Source organism: Capricornis sumatraensis, chromosome 1 (assembly GCF_032405125.1).
Source record: "Capricornis sumatraensis isolate serow.1 chromosome 1, serow.2, whole genome shotgun sequence".
Lineage (NCBI taxonomy): Eukaryota > Metazoa > Chordata > Mammalia > Artiodactyla > Bovidae > Capricornis > Capricornis sumatraensis.
In genome coordinates, this window is record NC_091069.1 from 17,514,968 (window position 1) to 17,539,243 (window position 24,276).

Here is a 24,276-nt window from a genome sequence, read left to right on the forward strand (position 1 = left end):
GGGTTTAATTTGATCTCATTGCTTTTTATGGAGAAGGCAATGGCAACCCACTCCAGTACTCTTGCCTGGAAAATCCCATGAATGGAGGAGTGGTGAGCTGCAGTCCATGGGGTCACGAAGAGGTGGACACTTCATTTTCACTTTTCACTTTCATGAATTGGAGAAGGAAAAGTCAACCCACTCCAGTGTTCTTGCCTGGAGAATCCCAGGGATGGCGGAGCCTGGTAGGCTGCCGTCTATGGGGTCACAAAGAGTCTGACATGACTGAAGTGGCTTAGTAACAGCAGTAGCATTGCTTTGTAAACTGCCCAAATTCAGGGCCACACACTCCATGCATACAAAAGGCAGCTGAGATCCTTGCCTGTGAAAAGTGGCTCCAATTCCATCAGAGGCCCAGCCAGACAGTTTCTGTGTGTCAGCCCATGAGCTCTGAGCCAGAAGAACCCTGTCACCCTCACGGCCAGTTTCCTAGTGCCTCGCACTGTGTATTCTCAGTAAACATGACTTCAGTAAGAAAAACTCCACTCAGCTTCTTTCAAAGGCCAATCCAGAACCTCAGGATCTTGGGTCCCTGGGAGCCCGACAGGACAGGCTGGCATCACAGAAGGACAGCAGCCCCCTTGGAAGGAATCAGGATTGATCCTTCTGCTGTGTTTAGAAATAAAGCAAAATGGTCTGTCCTTCTACGAGCCCTGTTCTTCAGACATATCTGAAGTCACCTCTGTTCTTCTTGGACCATGCACTAGATGGCTCTTCAGCCAGTATTACAGAGCCATCTCCAAGCTCATTACTAAATGAGAGATGAAGGAGCTAAAGGTAAAAAGCAAATGATCCCTCTGTGCAGATGGCTGGAGAATTTGTAGGTGAGCCTCAGGGCCCCCCGGACCTGAGTGGAAAGTAAAAGCAAGTTTGCTTCTGCCATTACAGCCTCTTTGAAGGCCATTAGCACCGTATTATAATTAGCACAGCTCTCCAAAATGCATTTTTGAGGGTCCAGCACGGAATTCTGAGCAGAGGTGAAGGTACATTAACGAAACCACATCTAGAATTTGGCTCAGGAACCAGCCCTGAGAGGTGATTTATAATTGGCTTTAATCTAACTTCACAAGCGTCCCTCCACAGTCCAAGATACATGGATCACAAGAACCAAAATGCAGAAGCTGTTGCCATCTACGTGAAAGAAGCTGAAAATAATCCTCACAGGAGACTTTAATAGCATCACCATTTACTACTTTTTCCCCGCAATAAAGAAATGTACAAATGTCTCATTCTATCCAGAAAAGAAAAAGTTTGAGGCAAAATTTGGCTGTTTCTAATTTCAAATAATATAGTAGTGTTAGTGGTGGAAATCTAGACTCACAGAATGGAGGGCCATTTTAGAACAGAGTGTAGAATATAATATATTGCTGCATATGAGTGTGGAGAAGAAAAAGCAAAGTTTCCTTATAGCACATGAAAGTGAAAGTCACTCAGTTGTGTCTGACTCTTTGTGACCCCATGAACTATACAGTTCATGGAATTCTCCAGGCCAGAATACTGGAGTGGGTAGCCTTTCCCTTCTCCAGGGGATCTTCCCAACCCTGGGATCAAGCCCAGGTCTTCTGCATTGCAGGCGAATTCTTCACCAGCTGAGCTACAAAGGAAGCCCAAGAATACTGGAGTGGGTAGCCTATCCCTTCTCCAGCGTATCTTCCCGACTCAGGAATAGAGTTGGGGTCTCCTTCATTTCAGGCAGATTCTTTACCAACTAAGCTATCAGGGAAGCCCCCACAGTACATGTTCAGTTCAATTCAGTCACTCAGTCATGTCCAACTCTTTGTGACGCCATGGACTGCAGCATGCCAGGCTTCCCTGTCCATCACCAACTCAAGGAGCTTACTCAAACTCATGTCCATTGAGTCAGTGATGCCATCCAACCATCTCATCCTCTGTCGTCCCCTTCTCCTCTCGCCTTCTATCATTCCCAGCATCAGGGTCTTTTCCAATGAGTTGGTTCTTAGCATCAAGTGGCCAAAGTATTGGAGTTTCAGCTTCAGCATCAGTCCTTCCAATGAATATTCAGAACTGATTTCCTTTAGGATGGACTGGTTGGATCTCCTTGTTGGCCAAGGGACTCTCAAGAGCCTTCTCCGACACCACAGTTCAAAAGCATCAATTCTTTGGCGCTTAGGTTTCTTAGCACATGAGTGTAATATAAATAGAGAAAGGCCACCTTTGGAATCAGACTGCCTGTACTCAAATCTCAGACTCACCAATTAGGAAGAGGGCAAACTCTGCCACTCTGCCAAGTCACTTTACCTTAACTATGTTTCTTTTTCTCATTTGCAAAATGGGACTAATAATAACTAACGGAGTTACTATGATAAGTGGGTGAACTCATGAATCTAATACACTTAAAAAGGTGCTGACACCTTCCCCAGGGCATTTTCCTGACCTAGGGATTGAAACTGCATCTCCTGCATTGGCAGGCAGATTCTTTACCATAGAGCCACCAAGGATCTGACTGCCATTGCAAGAGACACCAGTTCAAACCCTGGGTCAGGAAGATACCAAGGAAGGAAATGGCAACCCAGTCAAGTATTCTTACTTGGGAGATCCATCCTATGGACAAAGGAGCCTGGCGGGCTACAATCCATAGAGTCACAAAAGAGTCGGACATGATGTTGTGACTAAATGAGAAAACAGCAACACCTTCCAGGTTGGTGCTTAGGGCAGTGTGGTTCAGTTCAGTTCAGTCGCTCAGTCATGTCCAACTCTTTGCAACCCCATGAATCACAGCACGCCAGGCCTCCCTGTCCATCACCAACTCCCAGAGTTCACTCAAACTCATGTCCATCAGGTCGGTGATGCCATCCAGCCATCTCATCCTCTGTCGTCCCCTTCTCCTCCTGCCCCCAATCTCCCCCAGCATCAGGGTCTTTTCCAATGAGTCAACACTTCTCATGAGGTGGCCAAAGTATTGGAGTTTCAGCTTCAGCAAAAGTCCTTCCAATGAACACCCAGGACTGATCCCCTTTAGGATGGACTGGTTGGATCTCCTTGCAGTCCAAGGGACTCTCAAGATTCTTCTCCAACACCACAGTTCAAAAGCATCAATTCTTCGGCACTCAGCTTTCTTCACAGTCCAACTCTCACATCCATACATGACCACTGGAAAAACCATAGCCTTGACTAGATGGACCTTTGTTAGCAAAGTAATATCTCTGCTTTTCAATATACTATCTAGGTTGGTCATAACTTTCCTTCCAAGGAGTAATTTAATTTCATGGCTACAGTGTGGTTAGAGGGTTGAATTGGAGCACCTGTTTCTCACCCCAGTTCTCCCTTAGTGATTGACATATTGTGGGTCCTTCATTCCCTTACTCTGACATCGGTGGCTCCCTTTGAAAAAAAAATGAGCAAACTGGATTGACTCAACTCCAATTTCCTCTCCAACTGCTTTCTTTTGGAAGGAAAGGACTAATTTTTAGAAATAACCCTGAATTTTGAAAATCCTATAAGCTGTTTCATTTTATCAGTCAAGAGAATTCATCTACTCTTTGCTCTTTCATCAACATGGCACAAAAGCAACGAGGCATCCGGCCAGTTCAGAAAACCAGTGATTCGGCTTTAACTCATCAAATGGTGCCCTTCAGCAGAAGCCAACTGAAATGTTTACTTTTTTCAGATATAAAAGGATGGTTGCATTGTAACATTGCAGTGTTACAATGGAGCAGGAGCGTAAGTGACCATGAGGCAAGTTGGCTGGGGAGGGAAAGGGCAAGAGAGAGAAAAACCAAGTCAAACTCACAGACAACTTGTGTAGACTGGCACTCTCTCTTGCCGTTGTGGTTGTTGTTGAGTTCCTAAGTCATGCCCGATTCTTTGTAACCCCACGGACTGCAGCATGCCAGGCTCTTCTGTCCTCCACTATCTCCTGGAGCTTGCTCAAACTCATATCCATTGAGTCAGTGATGCCATCCAACACATCTCACCCTCTGTCATCCCCTTCTCCTGCCCTCAATCTTTCCCAGCATCAGGGTTTTTTCTAATGAGTTGGCTCTTTGCATCAGGTGGCTAAAGTATTGGAGCTTCAGCATCAGCACTTCCAATGAATATTCAGTGTTGATTTCCTTCAGAATTGACTGCTTTGGTCTTCTTGCTGTCCAAGGAGCTCTCAAGAATCTTATCCAGCACGACAGTTCAAAAGCATCAGTTCTTCAGCACTTAGCCTTATTTGTGATCCAACTCTCACATTTGTACATGATTACTGGAAAAATCATAGCTTTGACTATATAAACCTTTGTTAGCTAAGTGATATCTGCTTTTTAATATGCTGTCTAGGTTTGTCATAGCTTTCCTTCCAAGGAGCAAGTGTCTTTTAATTTTACACCTGCAGTCACCATCTATGGTGATTTTGGAGCCCAAGAAAATAAAATATGCCACGGTTTCCATTTTTTCCCCATTATTTGACATGAAGCAATGGGATCAGATGCCATGATCTTAGTATTTTGAATGTTGAGTTTTAAGCCAGCTTTTTCAATCTCCTCTTTCACCTTCATCAAAAGGCTCTTTAGTTCTTCTTTGCTTTCTGCCATAAGGATGGTGTCATCTGCTTATCTGAGGTTATTGATATTTCTCCAGGCAATGTTGATTTCAGCTTGTGTTTCTGCCATTTTGCATGATGTACTCTGCATATAAGTTAAATAAGGGTGACAATATACATCCTTGAACTACTACTATCTTGCTGTGGTAGTTATGCATTGCTACTATCCCCAAACTCCAATACTTTGGCCACCTGATGCAAAGAACTGGCTCATTGGAAAGAAACCTGATGCTGGGGAAGGTTGAGGGCAGGAGAAGGGGATGACAGAGGGTGAGATGGTTGGATGGCATCACTGAGTCAATGGACATGAGTTTGAGCAAGCTCCAGGAGTTGGTGATGGACAGGGAAGTCTGATGTGCTGTGGTCAATCCGATCACAAAGAGTTGGACATGACTGAATGACTGAACTGACTATCCCCAAACAGTGGTTTAAGACAGCAGACTTAGTCATCTCACTCAGAAACCTGGGAGTGCCCTAGCTAGGGCTCCGGCTGAGATTCTTTCATGAGACTGCAGTCAAGCTGTGGCTCAGATCTGCTTCATCAACACTTTAGCTGCTCTGTGATGAATTAACATCTCTAATGGTAGAAAGTGGGGAGTGTTTGGGGGAAATTTCAATCTCAGATGCTTTATTGCCACAAAATTGCATATCCCCTAAGAAGTAATAGATGACTTAAGAAGCTTATCCTCAGAACTGGTTTAGCATTCAATTCTGAGATGTAATTTATAATGTGAATGTGAATGTCCCTCTTCTGAATATAACAACTCCAAATATTAAAGCTCTATGAAAAGCAATACCTAAAAATGCATCTCTTAAATAATCTGTTCACATGAAGTATTTAAAAAATGAGTCTTATTATAAAAGATGTAGCTATTGATATAGAATGTGTTTTTGTACACAAATATACGAAATCTAATATCACCCTCCTTTGCTGAAACTGTTGAGTGGCCTTTGATATTCTTTTATGTGTTCAATAATGTATCTGTCCAATCTAATGAAATATTGTGCCTTGATTTGCTCAGGGATAATAATACAATAAAATGTAGTAGGCTTAAGCATGAAAAAGCAAAAACCTTGCAAGGGCTGGAGGAGCAGCCTTCAAGGGAGCGCATTCACATAGCTGTTGGCTGGAGCCCTCAGTTCTTCACTGGCTAATGCCTGAAAGTCTTAAGTTTTCCTCATGGGGGTCTGTCCACAGGGCAGCCACCTGAGTGTCCTCAAGCCAAGTCAGATGACATTCCCAGTGAAGGGTGAAATCCAAGGTTAGTTGATAAGATTGGTTATCTGAAAAAGAGAGAAATCTGGAGAGAAGCTGTGGTCTTTTATAACCTAATATTGGTGTGATGTACCATCAGTTTTACCTTCTTTCTTTGGTCACACAGACCAACCCTGGTACAGCATGGGAAAGGACCACACAAAGGTGTGCCTGATGAGCAAGGTGGGAATTGTGTGCAGGCAGGGCAGAGCTTTGTCATCATGGTGAGGAGTTTGAAACCATTTCTGAGTATACTTGGAAGTTGCTGAGAGGCCTTAAGCCAGAACATGAGCTGAGCTCCTCCTTAGATATCTTAAAGGTCATTCTGATAGCTGGACTAAATAAACAAAGGGGATTCCAAAAGTGGAATCAGAGAAGCCAGTTAGTAGCAGCAATAACAGGCTGAGTGACTGAGAGCATCATGGCTTGGTCCAGGGTGAGTTCAGTCAACAGATGCAGACACACTTGTGATGTGATATATATACTGGGATGCAGAACCGGTAGAACCAGACGATGAAGTATGGGGGACAATAAAGAAATTTAAGACTCCTAACTTATTTGAGCAATTGAGTGGATGATGGTACCATATACTGCAATCTGAAAGACTCCGGAAAGAACAGATTAATGGTTGCATGAAAAACTGGGAGCTCTATTTTGAAAATGTTAAGTTTCAAGACCTATTAGACACTCAAGTGTATAGTGTATGTCAAGTAGGTAATTATGTTCACAGATCTGTAGTACAGGGGACAAGTCAGAGCTGGAATGCAATTTTGAGTTATCAAGGAGGTGATATTAATTACTAGACTTGCACTGTACTCTAAGTATTATCAAAATTGCTCTTGAATTCTCTATAGAAAATGCCTTGTTGTAGAGTGACATATCACCGCTTATTAAGTCCAGCATAGTCAGATTTTCCTCCTAGTTGGAGCATTTAACTGTTTTTAGCTATTTTTTTGGTGAGGTCACTGGCTTGTGCTTAGCAGCCATGTTGAAGGAAAAAGACATATCTTAAAACATTAATATTATAACAGCATGAACTCCTAATAGACACCTCAAAGGAAATATGTCAAAAATAAAGTCATGAATTTTTTCCAAAAACTCTTATCCAATTTTTTGCCCAATGAGTTAATCTTAGTAAATTGTACCTCTACCCACCTTGTGTTCAAACAGCCAATCCAAAAGTAATTGTCTCTATGGAAGGTTCACACAACTGGTTAGACTGAAAGACCATTGAATGTGTATTTCTTCCTCCATTTATTTTAGACATAAATAGCCAGATGTGGCACCCAGCCTTCAACCTAGTGACCCCCACCTATTCTTGTGATTAATCAGGTCTCAATAAAATGCCCCCTCTGGAGACATTGTGTGATAATCTATAAATAAGGTCCTGACTCCTAGCATTCTCCATCACAACTAGTCTGGATTATTTTCTCATGTCATATGATAGTATTATAAAGTGTTCATTTGTTAGTTATTATTTTGACTCAATGGAAAATAAACTCCAGGAGTGCATGAATATTCCTTCTCTTATTTATAATCAATTTCCCAGGATCTAATACAATATACACTAGTGTTAGACCTAGCATATAGTTGGCACTCAATAAATATTTGTTGGATCAATAAGTAAATCATTCTGAACTATCTAGCTGTCAGGGTTTAGAATGTCCTTTCCTAACTTAATTGAGTGTTTGTGTTGGTTTTTTCCAGGTATAATACTTGGGTAAATTTTTACCACCAAGACCTTGGGTGAGAGGAATATGAAAGCAGAGTTAGCAGCAGGCCAAATACACATGATAGTGAGTAGGCATGAAGTCATTCTTTTTCCCAAGCTAGTGGCTCCTATGGAAGTGGGGATATGGAATGGCACAGACATATGAACAAGGATAATATAATACATGCTCAACAGAACAAAAACTCTTTGAGCTAGGGTACCACCAAGTGTTCTGGCAAAGAGCCATTTAAAACATCATTGAGGTAGAAACTTCTTGAGTGCTTATTTTGCTTGCTTGTCATTTTTTAGAAGGTTGTTTTGACGTGGACCATTTTTAACTTTATTTATTTGCTTATTTTTGGTTACACTGGGTCTTTGTACGAGCGTTTCCTCTAGTGATGGTGAGTGGGATTATTCTTCATTGTAGTGCAGGATTGCCATTGCAGTAGGCTTCTCTTGCTGTGGAGCACAGGCTCGAGGCATGAGGACTTCAGTAGCTGTGGAGCACAGACTTAGTTGCTCCATGGCATGTCGGATCTTCCCAGACCAGGGATCAAACCCGTGTCCCCTGCATTTGCAGTCAGATTCTTATCCACTGTACCATGAGGGAAGTCCTTGATTGTCATTTCAAATTTCCCCTGCTCCTTCTGACAAGCACCAAGAATAGCACTTGAGGCATAGTAGGAGCTCAGCGAATATGTTTGGATGCAGGTGAAATGATTAAGCAAAACACTGAAGCCAGAGTTGGTTGGAGGTCTGCCTTTGGGTAGGCATGCACAGGAAAAAAATATCTTCAGTGCCCAAGGCAGGTCAATTGGCATTTTAGAATCCAGGCTAAGAAAATACCAAATTGAAGAGATGACTGTGATACCAAAATCTGTCATTGACAAGAAAAGAAAATGACAGACAAATATCCCTCATGAACACTGAGTCAAATATCCTAAACAAAATAATTGCAAAATAAATCCAACTACATACATGTGGTAAAATTCTGAAAGAGATGGGAATACCAGACCATCTGACCTGCCTCTTGAGAAACCTGTATGCAGGTCAGGAAGCAACAGTTAGAACTGGACATGAAACAATAGACTGGTTCCAAATAGGAAAAGGAGCATGTCAAGGATGTATATTGTCACCCTGCTTATTTAACTTATATGCAGAATCCGTCATGAGAAACACTGGGCTGGAAGAAGCACAAGCTGGAATCAAAACGCTGGGAGAAATATCAATATCCTCTGATGTGTAGATGATACCACCCTTAGGGCAGAAAGTGAAGAAGAACTAAAGAGCCTTTTGATGAAAGTGAAAGAGGAGAGTGAAAAAGTTGGCTTAAAGCTTAACATTCAGAAAACTAAGATCATGACATCCAGTCCCATTACTTCATGGCAAACAGATGGGAAAACAGTGGCTGACTTTATTTTTGGAAGAGTCCAAAATCACTGCAGATGGTGATTGCAGCCATGAAATTAAAAGACGCTTACTCCTTGGAAGGAAAGTTATGACCAACCTAGATAGCATATTCAATAGCAGAGACATTACTTTGTCAGCAAAGGTCCATCTAGTCAAGGCTATGGTTTTTCCAGTAGTCATGTATGGATGTGAGAGTTGGGCTATAAAGAAAGCTGAACGCTGAAGAATTGATGCTTTTGAACTGTGGTGTTGGAGAAGACTCTTGCGAATCCCTTGGACTGCAAGGAGATCCAACCAGTCCATCCTATAGGAAATCAGTCCTGAGTGTTCATTGGAAGGACTGATATTGAAGCTGAAACTCCAATACTTTGGCCACCTAATGTGACGAGCTGACTCATTTGAAAAGACCCTGATGCTGGGAAAGATTGAGGACAGGAGGAGAGGGGATGACGGGGGATGAGATGGTTGGATGGCATCAACAACTCAGTGGACATGAGTTTGGGTGAACTCTGGGAGTCGGTGATGGACACGGAGGCCTCACGTGCTGAGGTTTATGGGGTTTCAAAGAGTCAAATGCAACTGAGTGACTGAACTGAACTGAATATATATGTGTGTGTGTGTGTGTGTCTGTGTGTGTATGTGTGTGTGTACATATATATGTGAATTCATCAAGACCAACTGGGGTCTATTCCTGCCTTGAAAATTTGATGTGATATTGAAAACTAATCAATATCTCAAAGAGATACCAAACATGCAAAGTTTTATAAGGTAAATTCTACAAAATATTCAAAGGATGGATCATTTTTATACTATGCAAATTCCAAAGCATAGAGAATGGTGGGGCTCATTTTCAACTCATGTTATGAAGCTAGCAAAATTTTGAAACCCAAAGAGAAAAAGGATAGCAAGATAAAAGAAGGAATAAAGGAAAAGGACACCACGGTGAGAAAACAATGTCATTGCCATTTATGTATTGTATCCTTAAAATACATATCAGTAAATCAAATTAGTCAGTATATTTAAAAGTGCATGTGTGCTAAGTTGATTCAATCGTGTCCAGCTCTGCTACCTCATGGATGATAGCCCACCAGGCGCCTCTGTCCATTGGCTTCTCCAGGCAGAATACTGATGTAGATTGCCATGCCAGGGATCAAACCCATGTCTCCTAGGTATCCTGCATTGGCAGGCAGGTTCTTTACCAGTAGCACCACCTGGGAAGATCATTTAAAGAGTAAAACATCATATGAACAGGCAGTTTTAAACTATAACTTCCAAGAAATTTTGATATTCGGTAATCTGAATAAACAGAGGAAAAAAAACATGATTATCACAATAGTTACTGGAAAAACATTTGATAAAATTCAGCACGTTTTCCTGGTAAGCAGCTTTCACTGGAAACAGAAGGGAATTTTCTAAGCCTGCTGAAAGCAATTTCCCAGTTAACCACAACCAACATCAGAGGAAGGATGAATCACTAGAACCTATCAAGGACAGAAACAAGAAAACGATGCTTGCTGTCACAGAAACTAGAAGTTGTGAAAGATAAAATACGATAAGAAAAAAAAAATGTATGGAAGAGCATAGAGCAGAGTTTCTCAAAATGTGGCCCCTGTATCAGTGTTTGTCAGTACAAACCATCAGCTCCATCCTAGGCATGATTAGGAGACTTTTAGACTAGAGAACAAAATCTGTGTTTTAATAAGCACTCGAGGGGTTCTGAAGTGTGCTAAAGTCTGAGACCCTTGCTGTAAGCAATGCTGCTGGCCCCCCACCCAGGTCTCCTCTCCAACCAGCCACTCAGACATGCAAATACTGGCTGCAAGCCTTGGCTTCCAACAGTTTGCAGCTGCCCTCAGCCTCTTCCTGAGAACTGTCCTTGGTGGAAGGAAAGCCACATTCTCAGAAATGCCTGGAGGACCCCGCCTTATACCCGGAGCATCTGCAGTCATATACTGACTGACAGATACAGGGTATCAAAGGTCCTCTGAGACACTATTCACCATCCAGAAGGTCCTGAGGAGTCAGCCTGAGGCTGTACCACAGCTGAGCCCTATCTTTGACCAGCTTCTTTCCCTGCCCTGGCCTGCTTCCCTCATCCCCTCACAGGTGTCACCCAACGATACAACTTCTCTAGAAATTTCTTCTCTAGAAATCTCTTCTCTTTCCAGAGGCACCTATTTGAACAACCTTGTTTTCTACCTAAAACTTTTAAAATAATCAGTCATAAAACTGTTATAATTATTCTACATATATTCTATACTTATATAACGCTGTGTCAAGTTTCTTCTATATAGTAACTCATTCAATGTGTACAATGTTTTTCTGATACAGACATACTATTATTGATCTTATTACCATTTTACAGATGAGGAAACCACAACACAGAGAAGTTTAATAGCTTTCACGATGCCATGTAGTTAAAAATCCTTATTAGCTGGATAAAAGATAAAGGTTCAAAGGTACTTTAAGTTTTCAGATAGGATAACAGCGAACTACTAGAAATTTTAAATGCAACAAGTAAAATTTTAAATGCAAATGAGAGTTTATCAAAGCATGGGCACAACTAATGATTATATTTATGAACCACTTTATTTTTTTTTCATTGTGTGTGTTTATTGTTGTTGTTCAGTGACAAAGTTGAGACCAATGTTTTTTTGACCCTATGGACTGCGGCATGCCAGGTTTCCCCATCCTTCACTATCTCCCAGAGTTGGTGCAAACTCATGTCCATTGAGTTGGTAATGCCATCCAACTATATCATCCCGTGTCACCCCCTTCTCTTTCTGCCCTCAGTCTTTCCCAGCATCAGGGTGTTTTCCAATCAGGTGGCCAAAGTAATGGAGCTTCAGCCTCATCATCAGTCCTTGCAAAGAATATTCAGGGTTGATTTCCTTTAGGATTGACTGATTTGATCTCCTTGCTGCGCAAGGGGCTCTCAAAATCTTCAGCACCACAACTTGAAAGCATCAATTCTCTGGTTCTCAGCCTTCTTTATGTGTATGTTTGCTTTTTTTTATACACAGCTGTGGTAGAAAATGGAGAAGGATGTGGCAACCCACTCCAGTATTCTTGCCTGGGAAATCTTATAGACAGAGGAGCCTGTTGGTCAAAAGTCCGTGGGGTCCCTAGAGTCAGTAGAAAAAGCAAGATTCACCAAGCATAGGTCTCATTGCTCTCCCAACTCTTGGTTTCTAAACCCCAAAATTGAATAAATTCAGATCAATTTTTGAATGACCCCATACTATCTGAATCCTCTCTACTTGCTTTTAAGATTCAAGAACCAAAGAGTCTTGGAGAGGACAGTTTTTCTCACCATTGAATGTGCTCTGGGAATGTTTGCTCTCCAACTTCAGGAATAGGGCAGACTGCATCTGGAGGAAAACTCGAGTCCCACCTACCGTCTATATCTCTCAAGATTAGGTAAGGCCCTCGGTCTCATTCTGACCACTGTATGTGGGTGGAAGGGACTCACCACAGTCACCCCCAGGCTGAGCCATGGAGAAAACCCTAGATCAATATATCAAGTAAGAATAAGTAAATACCTAGTAAATGTAAAATAATAAAGGGGAAAATGTGAATTGCTATATTACAGATGACGAATACAAATAGATAATAAGGATATTCACAGGAGCCCATCTTATAATCAGAAAAGTTAAATTTAAGAATATATTATTTTCATCCTTTAAACTGATAAAACATTCAAAGAAGAAGAATAAATAAATACAGAAGTGAAAAAATAAGACCATGTCATGCAATGCTGGATGCTGTAAATAGCAAAAGCCTCCTGAGGACAATTTAATTTTGTTTATCTGTTAAAAAAAAAAAAAACAACTTTAAATCAGCAAATCTACTTCTAGGAACTCCTCACAAAGAAATAGTTAATCATATTCAAAAATTTAATAGTAATATTCTATGTAACATTATTTGTAATATTTCCAAATTGGAAAATCATACACATCGAAAAGGAATGGTTAAATAAATTAGATCATTTCTATATTAAAGGAAACTATGTAGGTATTTAAAAATTAAACAAATAAGATGTGTTTACTGACATTGAAAATGTCTCAGATTTAATATAAATATAAAAAGAATATGAGTAGAAGCATTTGTATACATTATTTGTTAATGTATGGAGATCAAAAGACCCTATTAAAGTCCATGTACTAAAATGGGAATGTATTAGTTAAAAAACCAGTAGAATAAAAAATAATACACAGAGACTTCTGTTGACTCATTAGTGTTTTATAGTTCATTATTGTTCGCCAACGCTGGTTGTTATTATAGTATATTTCTCAGTTTTATAAGATTTGTGCATACTTGCACATAGGGGCTTCTCTGATGGCTGAGATGGTAGAGAATCCGCCTGTAATGTAGGAGACCCAGGTTTGATCCCTAGGTTGGGAAGATCCCCTGGTGAAGGGTATGGCTACCCACTGCAATAGTCTTGCCTGGAGAATCTCATGGACAGAGAGGAGCCTGACAGACTACAGTCCATGGGGGTGCAAAGAGTCAGACACAACGGAGTGGCAAACATTCTTTTCACTTTTCATATTTACATATTATTTTTTTCTTTAAATCAGCTCAACTTTATTCTCACATAAATGTATTTTTAAAAGTTTAAGCCATTGCACAAATGAGAGAAAAGACAAAGACAAATAAGAACGATGATTCATTTTAAAAGATTCTACAGCTAAATCATAGATAATGTAATGCAAACGTAAAAAATAAACTCTGTTTTAAATGACTTCCTGAGAGTAAGTTACTTCATGAGAAAGAAGAAGATGTTTTTGACCAGTTAGATAAAAGTGTATGCCACTGAACACAAGGAGTCTATGTCAATAAAACTTAATTTCTTCAATTTAGCTAGTTAAGTTAGCCACATGTGGCTGGGAAGGGTAGACTATTCTGACATTGTCAAAACCTGAAAGCTTATTTTTATTACAAGAAAAGTGAATTTCCCAATAAACTTTTACTTAGGAAGGCTTTGACACATCCCACAAAATCAGGTCTTCTGAATATGTACGTTTACATGTTTATATGATAACGTCCGAAAAGGGTAGACAGAGGGATGTCTGATCCAGTGTTCAATGTTGTCATTGACTTGAGAAAATACCCATGAACACCATGCATTAGGTCTTTCAGCTGTCTTTTCATGATCCCAACACAGTTCTCAGCTCCTTTATAGAAACTTATAACCAGACCCAGGTTATAGGAGTTGATAACCATGATCAGGTTGATAGAAAGGGTGAACTTCCAGAGGTTTCACCTCTTTGGTCTGGGTGTTTTTGTCTAACAATTATAATTAAAATAGCCACTGCTTCCTGAGTCTGAGAGGCCATACAACACCGTCTGCACACACTATGTCACTCACTCTCCATCTTATCCTTCACAGCTGAAATCCCCACAATATAGTTATGAACTTGAGCTTCAAGGGGCTAAGGTGACCTGCCCAGAATTACACAGTAGTACTTTGCAGTCTTAGATAAGCATCAAAAAATGAACCTCAGTATGTTGAGTTCTAAAACAGTTCTCTTATCTTCCAAATTGAACTAGAAGCTGCAGCTGCTAGATACCCTCAGAGCAACTATATCCCCTCCATCTGGCCTTAACCTGGAAGGTGGTGGTCCCTACTCAGGCACGAGGGGTTCTAGAATGGACAGAAGAGTGGGTCTGGGCACTGCTCGTTCCAAGTGCCCTAGTCACACACCTTGATCAAGCTGTTGGGGGGCAGGGATGCCTGTGAGCTCAGTGGGGTGTGTCTGTGGGTATCTGTGTGTGTGTTTGTATTCAACCTTCTTCTCTTACTATCCTGGCTCCCTCTCCAGTCTCTTTCTTCCTTCCTCTCAACCCCAACCTGCACACCTTCTATAGCCCAACCCAGTGCTACCTCTGTCTCCTCTTCCATCTCAGAATTATGCAAAATCATCCTGTGATAATCATGACAAGCATCATACTTTTTGGAAATACTAACCAAACTAGATTGCAAAAAAAAAAAAAAAAATACTCTACTGACCAGTCTTCCTAGCAAACATATTATTTGGTATATTTCATGGATATATACCCGTGGGGCTTCCCAGGTGGCTCAGAAATAAAGAATCCACCTGCCAATACTGAAGATTCTGTTTCGATCCCTAGGTCAGGAAGATCCCCTGAAGAAGGAAATGGCAACCCACCCCAGTATTCTTGCCTGGAAAATCCCATGGACAGCGGAGCCTGGTGGGTTACAGTCCATGGGGTCACAAAGAGTTGGACACAACTTAGAGACTAAACAACGACAGCACGGGTATATGACTGACTTTTATGCATTTATATTAGTCTCTTCAACCTTCATGGAGATAATCAATCACAGTCAGCAATGGATGCGGTCAAAGTTCCCGACACGTGTTTGAATTAGTCACTAGCAACTGCATTCAGCGCCCTGGATTCTGGCAGGAGTCTCAGGTACAAGCACACGCAGTCCAGGTCTGGGAAGGAAGCTGAGCGGACAGCTGTGATCCCTGCATTTCCCCTGCTGTACGTTGACCATCAATGTGCTTCAACCCAAATTCAGACTCTAAAATGAGAAGCCGCTTGACGTTCTGTTCCGCTGTTTGATTGCGCCATGTGGTCTTTAAGTGGCTTTTTTCCTTTTTCTTTCTTTCTTTCTTTTTTCTGAACAGTCAAGATGAAATTGGCTTCTGGTCAGCAACTCGTTTTCCTTTTCCCTCCTCTGAGGTAGAGGAGCCAAAAAGGATTTTGTTTTGTTCCATTTTGCTTGCAAAGCTATGGGTAGCCAAATATGACTACAAATTATCTACATTGTTTTTATGAAGAAAAATATATTTATTTTCCTAGCACTTGGAAGCATCGCTAGCTGGGGCCAGGGAGCTGATGTTGTCCTCTGATTCCTGTCCCACTCCTACCCTAATTGGCGAGATCTGAGCACACCCGAGGATGCATGTGGCTAAATTGGGGTATTATGAAAATAGTTCACAAAGCAAGTAGAAAGCTATATATAAAAATGATATTTACTTCTCATTTTAAATGAAGCCTAAGACAAAAGGCATATAGGTAAACACAGCTGCAACATTTTTAGGCATATAATCAAATGCAAAAATAATATTGGAAAACTATGTTAATTATTGTAATTAAATTGTGAACAGTATTGATAGAAAAATATCTTTAAAACATATAAAATCAAAATGAGGCTCATCACACTATGGGAGTTTGCTCTATTACATATGAGGTGCCTAGGTGGACCTACTATTTGCTGGACCTGCCCAGCACTTGGGAGGGGAAGGGATAGATGGGTGGGACCAGAAAAGGTCTCCATACCTATCTGTTACTCAGCTCTGATGTCAAATTTGGAGGAACTCTGCTTGTCTGGCCCAACTCTAGAAGTTGTCAAGGAATGGTGGGAAAAGCATGGACTTTGGAGTCAAATTGATCTGTAGTTGAAATTTGTCCCAGTCACCCTTTGCCAGTGTGATTTTTGTCTCCACGTCCCCATCTATAATGGGCTTCCCAGGTTGGTCAGTGGTGAAGAAGAATCCACCTGCCAATGCAGGAGCTACAAGAAACTCAGGTTCCTTCCCTGGGTCAGGAAGATCCCCTGGAGTTGGAAATGGCAACCCACTCCAGTATTCTTGCCTAGAAAATCCTGTGAACAGAGGAGCCTGGGCAGCTACTGTCTATGGGTACACAAAAAGTCAGACATGAGTGAGCACTCACCATCTATAACATGGGGCAAGAGTCTTGAGACCCTTAGAAACCTCAAATCCACTTTGACAAAACAGTTGTGGGAAAGGAAATAAGTCATATTCCCTTCATAGTCTGTCCAGAGTTGCCATATATGAACAAGAAGTTCTCTTCCTTGATTATAAATGCCTTGGGATTTGAGGCATATTTGAGCAAACTTGGCTCAACCATCAAGATACCAAACTCCCAAAGTCCAGAAGCATGCCTCTGGTTGCCTTTAGTTTCAGTGTTTGCTCTCCTCATGGATTTCTTTGTTCATGAAGATGCTTTAACTCCCATCGTGGTTTTGAAACTGGTGTTAGAGTCTTGTTCTGGTCTACCATACTTCCCTTTTAGAATTTATCCGGCTATAGGAGAAAACTGGTCATCAACCAAGAGATTTATGGGTGCCATTTCTCCCACTTACTTCGATATCATCCAAGAAAAAAGAAATGCCTCTTCAAGCTTTCCGATCGACTGCACTTCCAGCAAAGCCTGGTTGAGGAGGCACACTGGAGTATTCCCCATCTGTTGCTTCGTGGAAATGTTTGTACAGGATCTGGGCTTTCTGCCGAGTCCCATTTCCATCAGAAGTCTTGTGTTTCCTCTGCATATTCTCACTCTACACATTAACCCCTTTTCAGTTTTCACTTAAGTCTTATCTCTCACTTGATGAGCAATTTTTTCACTGGTTGGATCATTTACAGCAGTTTCACAAATGTCTTTTTCTCATTTCTGTAGGGAGAAATTGGTGAACTTGTTCATTCCTCAGATCTGAGCTACCGCTGAATTCATTTCTCTCTTTAATTTACTCATTTTTATATTCTGGTGAAGAATCCTAAGTGGCTTAGCCTATCTCACTTTTTCTTAATTTTCATCATCCACACTGGCAGTTGGCTTTTTTGTGGGGGAGGGGTTAGGGACAATTGTTTCACAAAGAAGTAAATTTTTAATAAATCAGTATAAGTAGGTGCATATGACAGCAAGTAGAGGGGGTTTCAGCTATATAGAAGAGGGCTTGCTGGCGCAGACACCAGGCTGACTCAGCCCTGGACTCCAGCCACAGGGCACAGGTAGATACTTACATTGCAAGATGTCACAATATTTGTCTAAGTGTCAGAGCTAAGTAGACCTGTTCAACTTCAATCTCCATATATCTTCTACCACACATCGTAAGTTACATGAGACATCCAGCCTCAGCTTACCTATAAGATGAAAATCATAACAATAGTAATGCCTATTTCACGGTGTTTTGAAGATCAAATGAAATAATGTTTGTGAAAAATGTTTGAAAGATTGCAAGTATTCTGTCATTAGAGTGTTTTCTTTCCTACTGCTGCTGCTGCTGCTGCTAAGGCGCTTCAGTCGTGTCCAACTCCAGAAACGCTATTCCAGAGTAGCCCCCACATTCTGCCAATAGCCGGGAGGAACCCGTGCTTTAAGGCTGTTAACAGAATCTGTGTGCAGGAAAATGTAACGGGGAGGGAGGGTTCACAAGATTCTCCAAATCATATAAAAAATTAAATGTAATTAAGGAATTAAGTGTAGTGACTAAGACTCTGTGCTTCCAATCCAGGGGACATAGGTTCAATCCCTGCTAGGGAACTAAGATCCCATATGCCACCTGGCGTGGCCACAAAACAGAAAGAAATGTTTTTACAATCAATGAAGGAAAAAACCATGGGACACTGCTGGTAAGGATGTAAGATCATTCAGCCACTATGGAAAGCAGTATGACAGTTTCTCAAAGATGAACATAAAATTACCATATGATCCAGCAATTCATCTTCTGGATATACACTTAAAAAAACTGAACATGAGGGCTTGAACAGATATCTGTATTCCCGTGTTCATAGCAGCATTCTTCACTCTAGCCAAAAGATGAACATGATCCACGTGTCCATTAACAGATGAGCAGGTAAAAAAAAAAAAATGTGGTCTATATACACAATAGACTATTATTCAACTTTAAAAAAGGCGTGACATCTGATACAGCCTACAACATTAGTGAACCTTGAAGACCTGATGTTAAATGAGATGAACCAGGCAGAAAAGGACACATATTGTATAAAACCACTGTGTGAGGTACCTAGAGTAGTCAAATTCTTAGAGACAGAAAGTAGAATGGCATTTTCCAGAGGCTAGGGAGAGGATGGAGGGGTGTCCTTGCTGAATGGGGACCAAGTATCAGTTTGGGAAGATGAAAAGTTCTAGAGATGGATGGTGATGATGGCTGAGCAACCATGGGACTGTACCTGATGTCAATGAACTGTGCTCTTAAAGTGGTAAGCTTTATGTCCTGTATATTTTTTTATAGTAAAAAAGAAACTGCAATCTTAAAGACAGCTACACCAAACGCCTCCATAATAATGTCATGCTGACCATCTTAAATGAGCAATAATGTGTTTTGTAAATTCATTTCTTTTTATTTTTCTACTTCTCTCCAGCTTTATCAATCTTTTTTGGTAGCATTAATGATTTTCTGCTTATTCACCTTTGTTAACTGGGGACTGTAAACAGATCAGGGGTCATTTATTTTGTCTTTATCTCATCCTCCTCCATCAAAGTGCTCAATACATTGCTGGTGTTATGACTAAGAATGCTTTCCTTTTCCTCCGGTGTTATGGCATAATTTCCAATAAGGTAGGTTTTGTGGATTTGTAAGATAGAAAAAAGTTTGTAAGTATTTTTCATCTTCTTCCTAATCCTTTCTAACTTTCTCCAAGTAAATTCACCTGAGAGCCTCAGCCATCAGACCCACTAGGTTAGTCAGCCCGTCCATTCCTTCTTAGTGAGTCAGACATGCAGTCTTGAGACTGGATACCTCTACCTTTTTCTTCCTTCTTTCTCTCTTTCAAGACATCATTGCAAAACACTACCTTCTTTTTCTGTTGCTGTTTAGTCACAAAGTCAGTCTGACTCTTTTGCCATTCCATAGACTGTAGCTCACCAGGCTCTTCTGTCTATGGGATTTTCCAGGGAAGAATGCTGCAGTGGGTTGCCATTTCCTTCTCCACACTTCTTTCTCTAACCCACTCTATTTCTCTTTTCTGTTGATAATGCCACTTCCTTCTTTTTTCTTTTTTTTTTTTTTTTGCAATTTCCCTCAAGAGAGATAACCTGCAACTCTAATATCTAGCAGCAGAAGTTCTCTAAGAGATATGAGAATTGACTAAGAGACATTCAGTTTAAAGCTCATTAGGGGAATGGACTGTAAAGGATGATGAATTATTACAGTAGTAGTGAATGTGTGCTTGCCTTTGTGCACAACTGTCTGTGCTTCAGCTGTGTTTGACTCTGTGTGACCCTATGAACTGTACCCTGCCAGGCACCTCTGTCCATGGGATTTCCCAGGCAAGAATACTGAAATGGGATGCTGCTTCCTCTTCCAAGGGATCTTCTGGACCCAGGGATTAAACCCACATCTCCTGCGTCTCCTGCATTGGCAGGCAGATTATTTACCACAGAGCCACCTGGGAAGTCTAAAGTATATTAGAGAATTGCTCCTAGGGACTAAAGTTGCAAGTATGTAGTTGTTTCCTGACCCCCTCCCTCCAAAAAATTCCCCTCCAAAGAATTCCCATTTGAATGAAAGCACATGCAGTGAGGTTCTAGAAAGAGGTTTTGTCAGTCTTCTGGCAGGTTTCTTCCACCTCTGGAGTCAATCCTTTTCCTAGACACACTGTCTTCTTGCAAATAGATGAGTGTGATACATGGACAGTCATCACATTGGAAGAAATGAGTCTCTTGAAATGCAGATATCATCAGATAGCCCCAGAACAACCCCAGGTGGGATCCCAGACTCTGGGAGTAATGGAGATGGAAAAAGTGGGGAGATGCAGTTGAGTTTTTCCTTCATCTCTAGAGTAATGTGTCTAATTATGTAGCTCTGACTTTTCAAGGCTCATTGTATTCATTTGGGGCTCATATGGTAAGGAAAATAATACAAAGGCTGATTATCTTTGCAAAACTTTACATTGAGTAAGAGATTTTAGGTGACTGGGACATAATGGTAGGGAGGATATGAACTGAGTTTGGAGCATGTCTCTCCCTCTGAGTCAAGTTGATTGTCAACTCCAGTAGCATCTACAAACGGGGCCTCTCATAGCCAACAGTCAGAGTTCTGTGACGGTCTCAGCCCTGTACTGAGGGGTTTGAACTCGGGTGGGTGCAGTAAGCAAAGAGCTTGACTTTTCTCCAATTGAAAATGAAAGTGTTAGTTGCTCACTCATATCTGACTCTTTGCCACCCCCATGGATGGTAGCCCACCAAGCTCCTCTGTCGCTGGAATTCTCCAGGCAAGAGTATTGGAATGGGTTGCCATTCCCTTCTCTAGGGGATCTTCCTGACCCAGGAATCAAGCCCAGCTCTCCCGCATTGCAGGCAGATTCTTGACCATTTGAGCCACCAGGAAAGCTATAATTTCTCCAAGTACTGCCTTCCAAAATGTTTATGGTTACCAGGGGGAAGGATGGTGGGGAGGGATAGTTAGGGAGTTTGGGATTGACATGTACAGACTGCTATATTTAAAATAAATAACCAAACTGTATTAAAAATGGAGAGGGGATAAGAGAACAACATAGATGAGATGAGATGGGACATGTGTTGATAATTCTTGAAGCTAATTGACAGATTCCTGGAGGTTTATTACTGTTTCCACATTTTTGTTTGAAATTTTCCATAATAAAAATCTTTAAACAAATGCTTTGAAGCATTACCCTTTCTTTTTAGCCTAACATTAATTTCTCGCTATCTTCTATTAATGAGCATCTCAATGGGAAAATAAGACTCACCTTAAAGTATGTAAAAGTCCCTCCCATTGGAGTCAAGCCTTCAGCCCATTCCCAGCTCAGGTCTGACCCCAGTTTAGGGGAATTCAATGAAGAACCATGGGCTGTTCATACCAGAGTCTAACTTGATTGGTTTTGTTATAATACGATTCCTGGGGTAAGAGTAATTAGGTGTCCAAATGCTGGGCTCTTCCTGAAGTGCAGGCCTGTGGTCCTTCAGAAGCCTTGTACAACTTGAACATGCTTCCCAGACACGTGGCGGGCTCTTCAGCTTCCTTCTACTGTTCCCCCTTCCACCATATCCCTGCATCCACAAGTCTACCCCACAGCCTCTTAATACCAGGTATGCCCTTGGTCTCTGCCTCTGCAAAGCAGGCTGAGCTTGGCTACTGTCTTCATCACAATCCCCACCCTGGGAAACCCCAGATTACTGCTGCACCACTGGGAATACTGTCCACCTTATGCAAGCTTCGTCATCCTCTGGCCTCTCATCCGTCCAGCTGCTGGGAGTGGAGGTAGGAGGCTGCCCTGACAATGAGCTCTGTGCTACTCAGCCCAACGAGGAGACACCTAACATCTCCCTTTCTAATATGGGAGATTAATTATCTCTTCTGTCTTTGAACAGTAGTCAAGGTATCCAGATTAGTAAAATTCTACTTGATACCCTGTTATCCATGTTCATTAAATAAATCCACTTAGTCTTTCAGTTAATGCCTTGAATGGATAAATGAAGAAGTGATGACACCTTCATGGGTGGGAAACTTCCTGTGCACATAGTTACAAACTAGATCAAAACCTTGGTAACAGAGAAAGCACTGCATCATAGATTTCTTTCAATCATATAAACATATACTGGTAATGATTCATACCCTACTGAATTGCTCAAGCATCTCAATGATATATTTCTTGCCTTCCCATTTTGATTCCATAATTATCAATATTTTGAAGGTATTTATCCAATTAGCATAATAAAGTAGCTATTCTGGCAGAACAAATAAGTGATATGAACAGGATAAAGGTAGAATGTAAAGATGTTCTTGGAGCCCTTAAAGAAGAAAGGAAGAGCGGGACTTCCTTGGTGATCCAGCGGTTAGAACCCCACACTTCCACTGTGGGCTTCCCAGGTAGTTCAGCAGTAAAGAATTCACCTGCACAATGCAGGACATGCAGGTTCGATCCCTGGGTTAGAAAGATCCCCTGGAGGAGGAAATAGCAACCCACTCCAGTATTCATGCCTGAACAATCCCATGGACACAGGAGCCTAGTGAGCTATAATCCATGTGGTCAAAAGGAGTTGGATACCACTGAGAAACTGAGCATGCAGGCGCTTCCCTGCAGGGGGCACAGATTTGATCCTTGTTTGTGGAACTAAGATCCTGCATGTCAAGTGGAATGACCAAAAACTAATATATATATATATATATATATATATATATATATATATATATATATAAACAAAGAAGAAGAAGAAAGGAAAAGAGCACTAAGATTTACTAACCACCTACCATGGCAATTGCCTTTATCTCATCTTTCTTGTCTCCTTCAACAATATAGCAAGATGGCCAAATTATAATTTAGAGAAACACTTGGGCTATAAGAAGCTAAATATCACCCCAAGTACATGGCTAAGTGACAGATGAGGTCCAAGTTCAGATCTGTGTCACTGGCCTCTTTTACTCAGTCTTGAGGAACTCAGGGGAGAGAAGTTCAAAACCAACTCCTGTTTTTTTAGGTTAAATAGCTCTTTTGGATTTTTCTTTCACTGAACAAATTTTCTCAGAGAAATAAATGAAGTACTTCTCCTCTTGACACAAAAGAGGATGTATCTTTGTTAAATCTCTGACTCCAGTATTTGGTATAGTGCCTATTTTATTGCACATAGTAAGGGCTGTCTACGTTTCAACAAAATAATGCATTTAAACAAACTAATACATTTAAACAAAATAAGTAAAATGTGCTCAAGCAAACTGATAACTAAGAAGACTGGAAAATATAGAAATACGAAAACAGTTTGAGTTTGATTATCTAAAGATAGGCTTCAGTAATTGCTTGAATTTTTTTAGATTAAAAGAAAATCGAAATGTGACACCTTTATTTCTTTGTGCAGAGAGTTTCATTTGAGAATAGCTCCTCTTATAAAACAGGGATGAGCAGATTGCGACAGCTGAATGGAACATCCTGGCAGATTGCATTAGGAGAATGATAACGTGAGAATCAATGTTTAAAACATTCCCCTCAAAACCAACTTTCAAAATATAAAAAATGCAATCTCTGAGAAACGTTTGAGATACTTACTTGGAAGGTATGAGCAGGAATGAACAATTAACTTCATCTTATTTAGATCTTTTATTCCCTAATTGTTCCTGGCCTGGTTTATAAAGGTCTCTAGACAAAGTTAATCACCTTTAAATATCAGAGTAGGAGGCTCTGTCTTTCACTACTTTCTTTTCTCTATCTTATTTTCCTGGAGAACCCATAATTCTATACTGCTGATGCTGAAATCAGGAGGTACCACAAATAGTGGTGCTGAATCCCTACTTGCAGCAGTAGAATGGAAACACAAGGCCAGTTTACTAAGCATGGATAATTCATCCTTAGTCCATACTTACAATAAGTATGTCTTACAATATACTTACAATAAGGATAAGTCTCTGCTCCTGCATCTGAGCTTGTGCTAAGGAATTCTTTCTACTTCCCACACACCAAGTCTGACATCAGTTCAGGATTCAGGGCTGAGGGGTAGGGCATACTGATTTGGGTTCAGAGAAAAATATCCTTACCCTAGGGATGGCACTGGGAGAACGTTTCT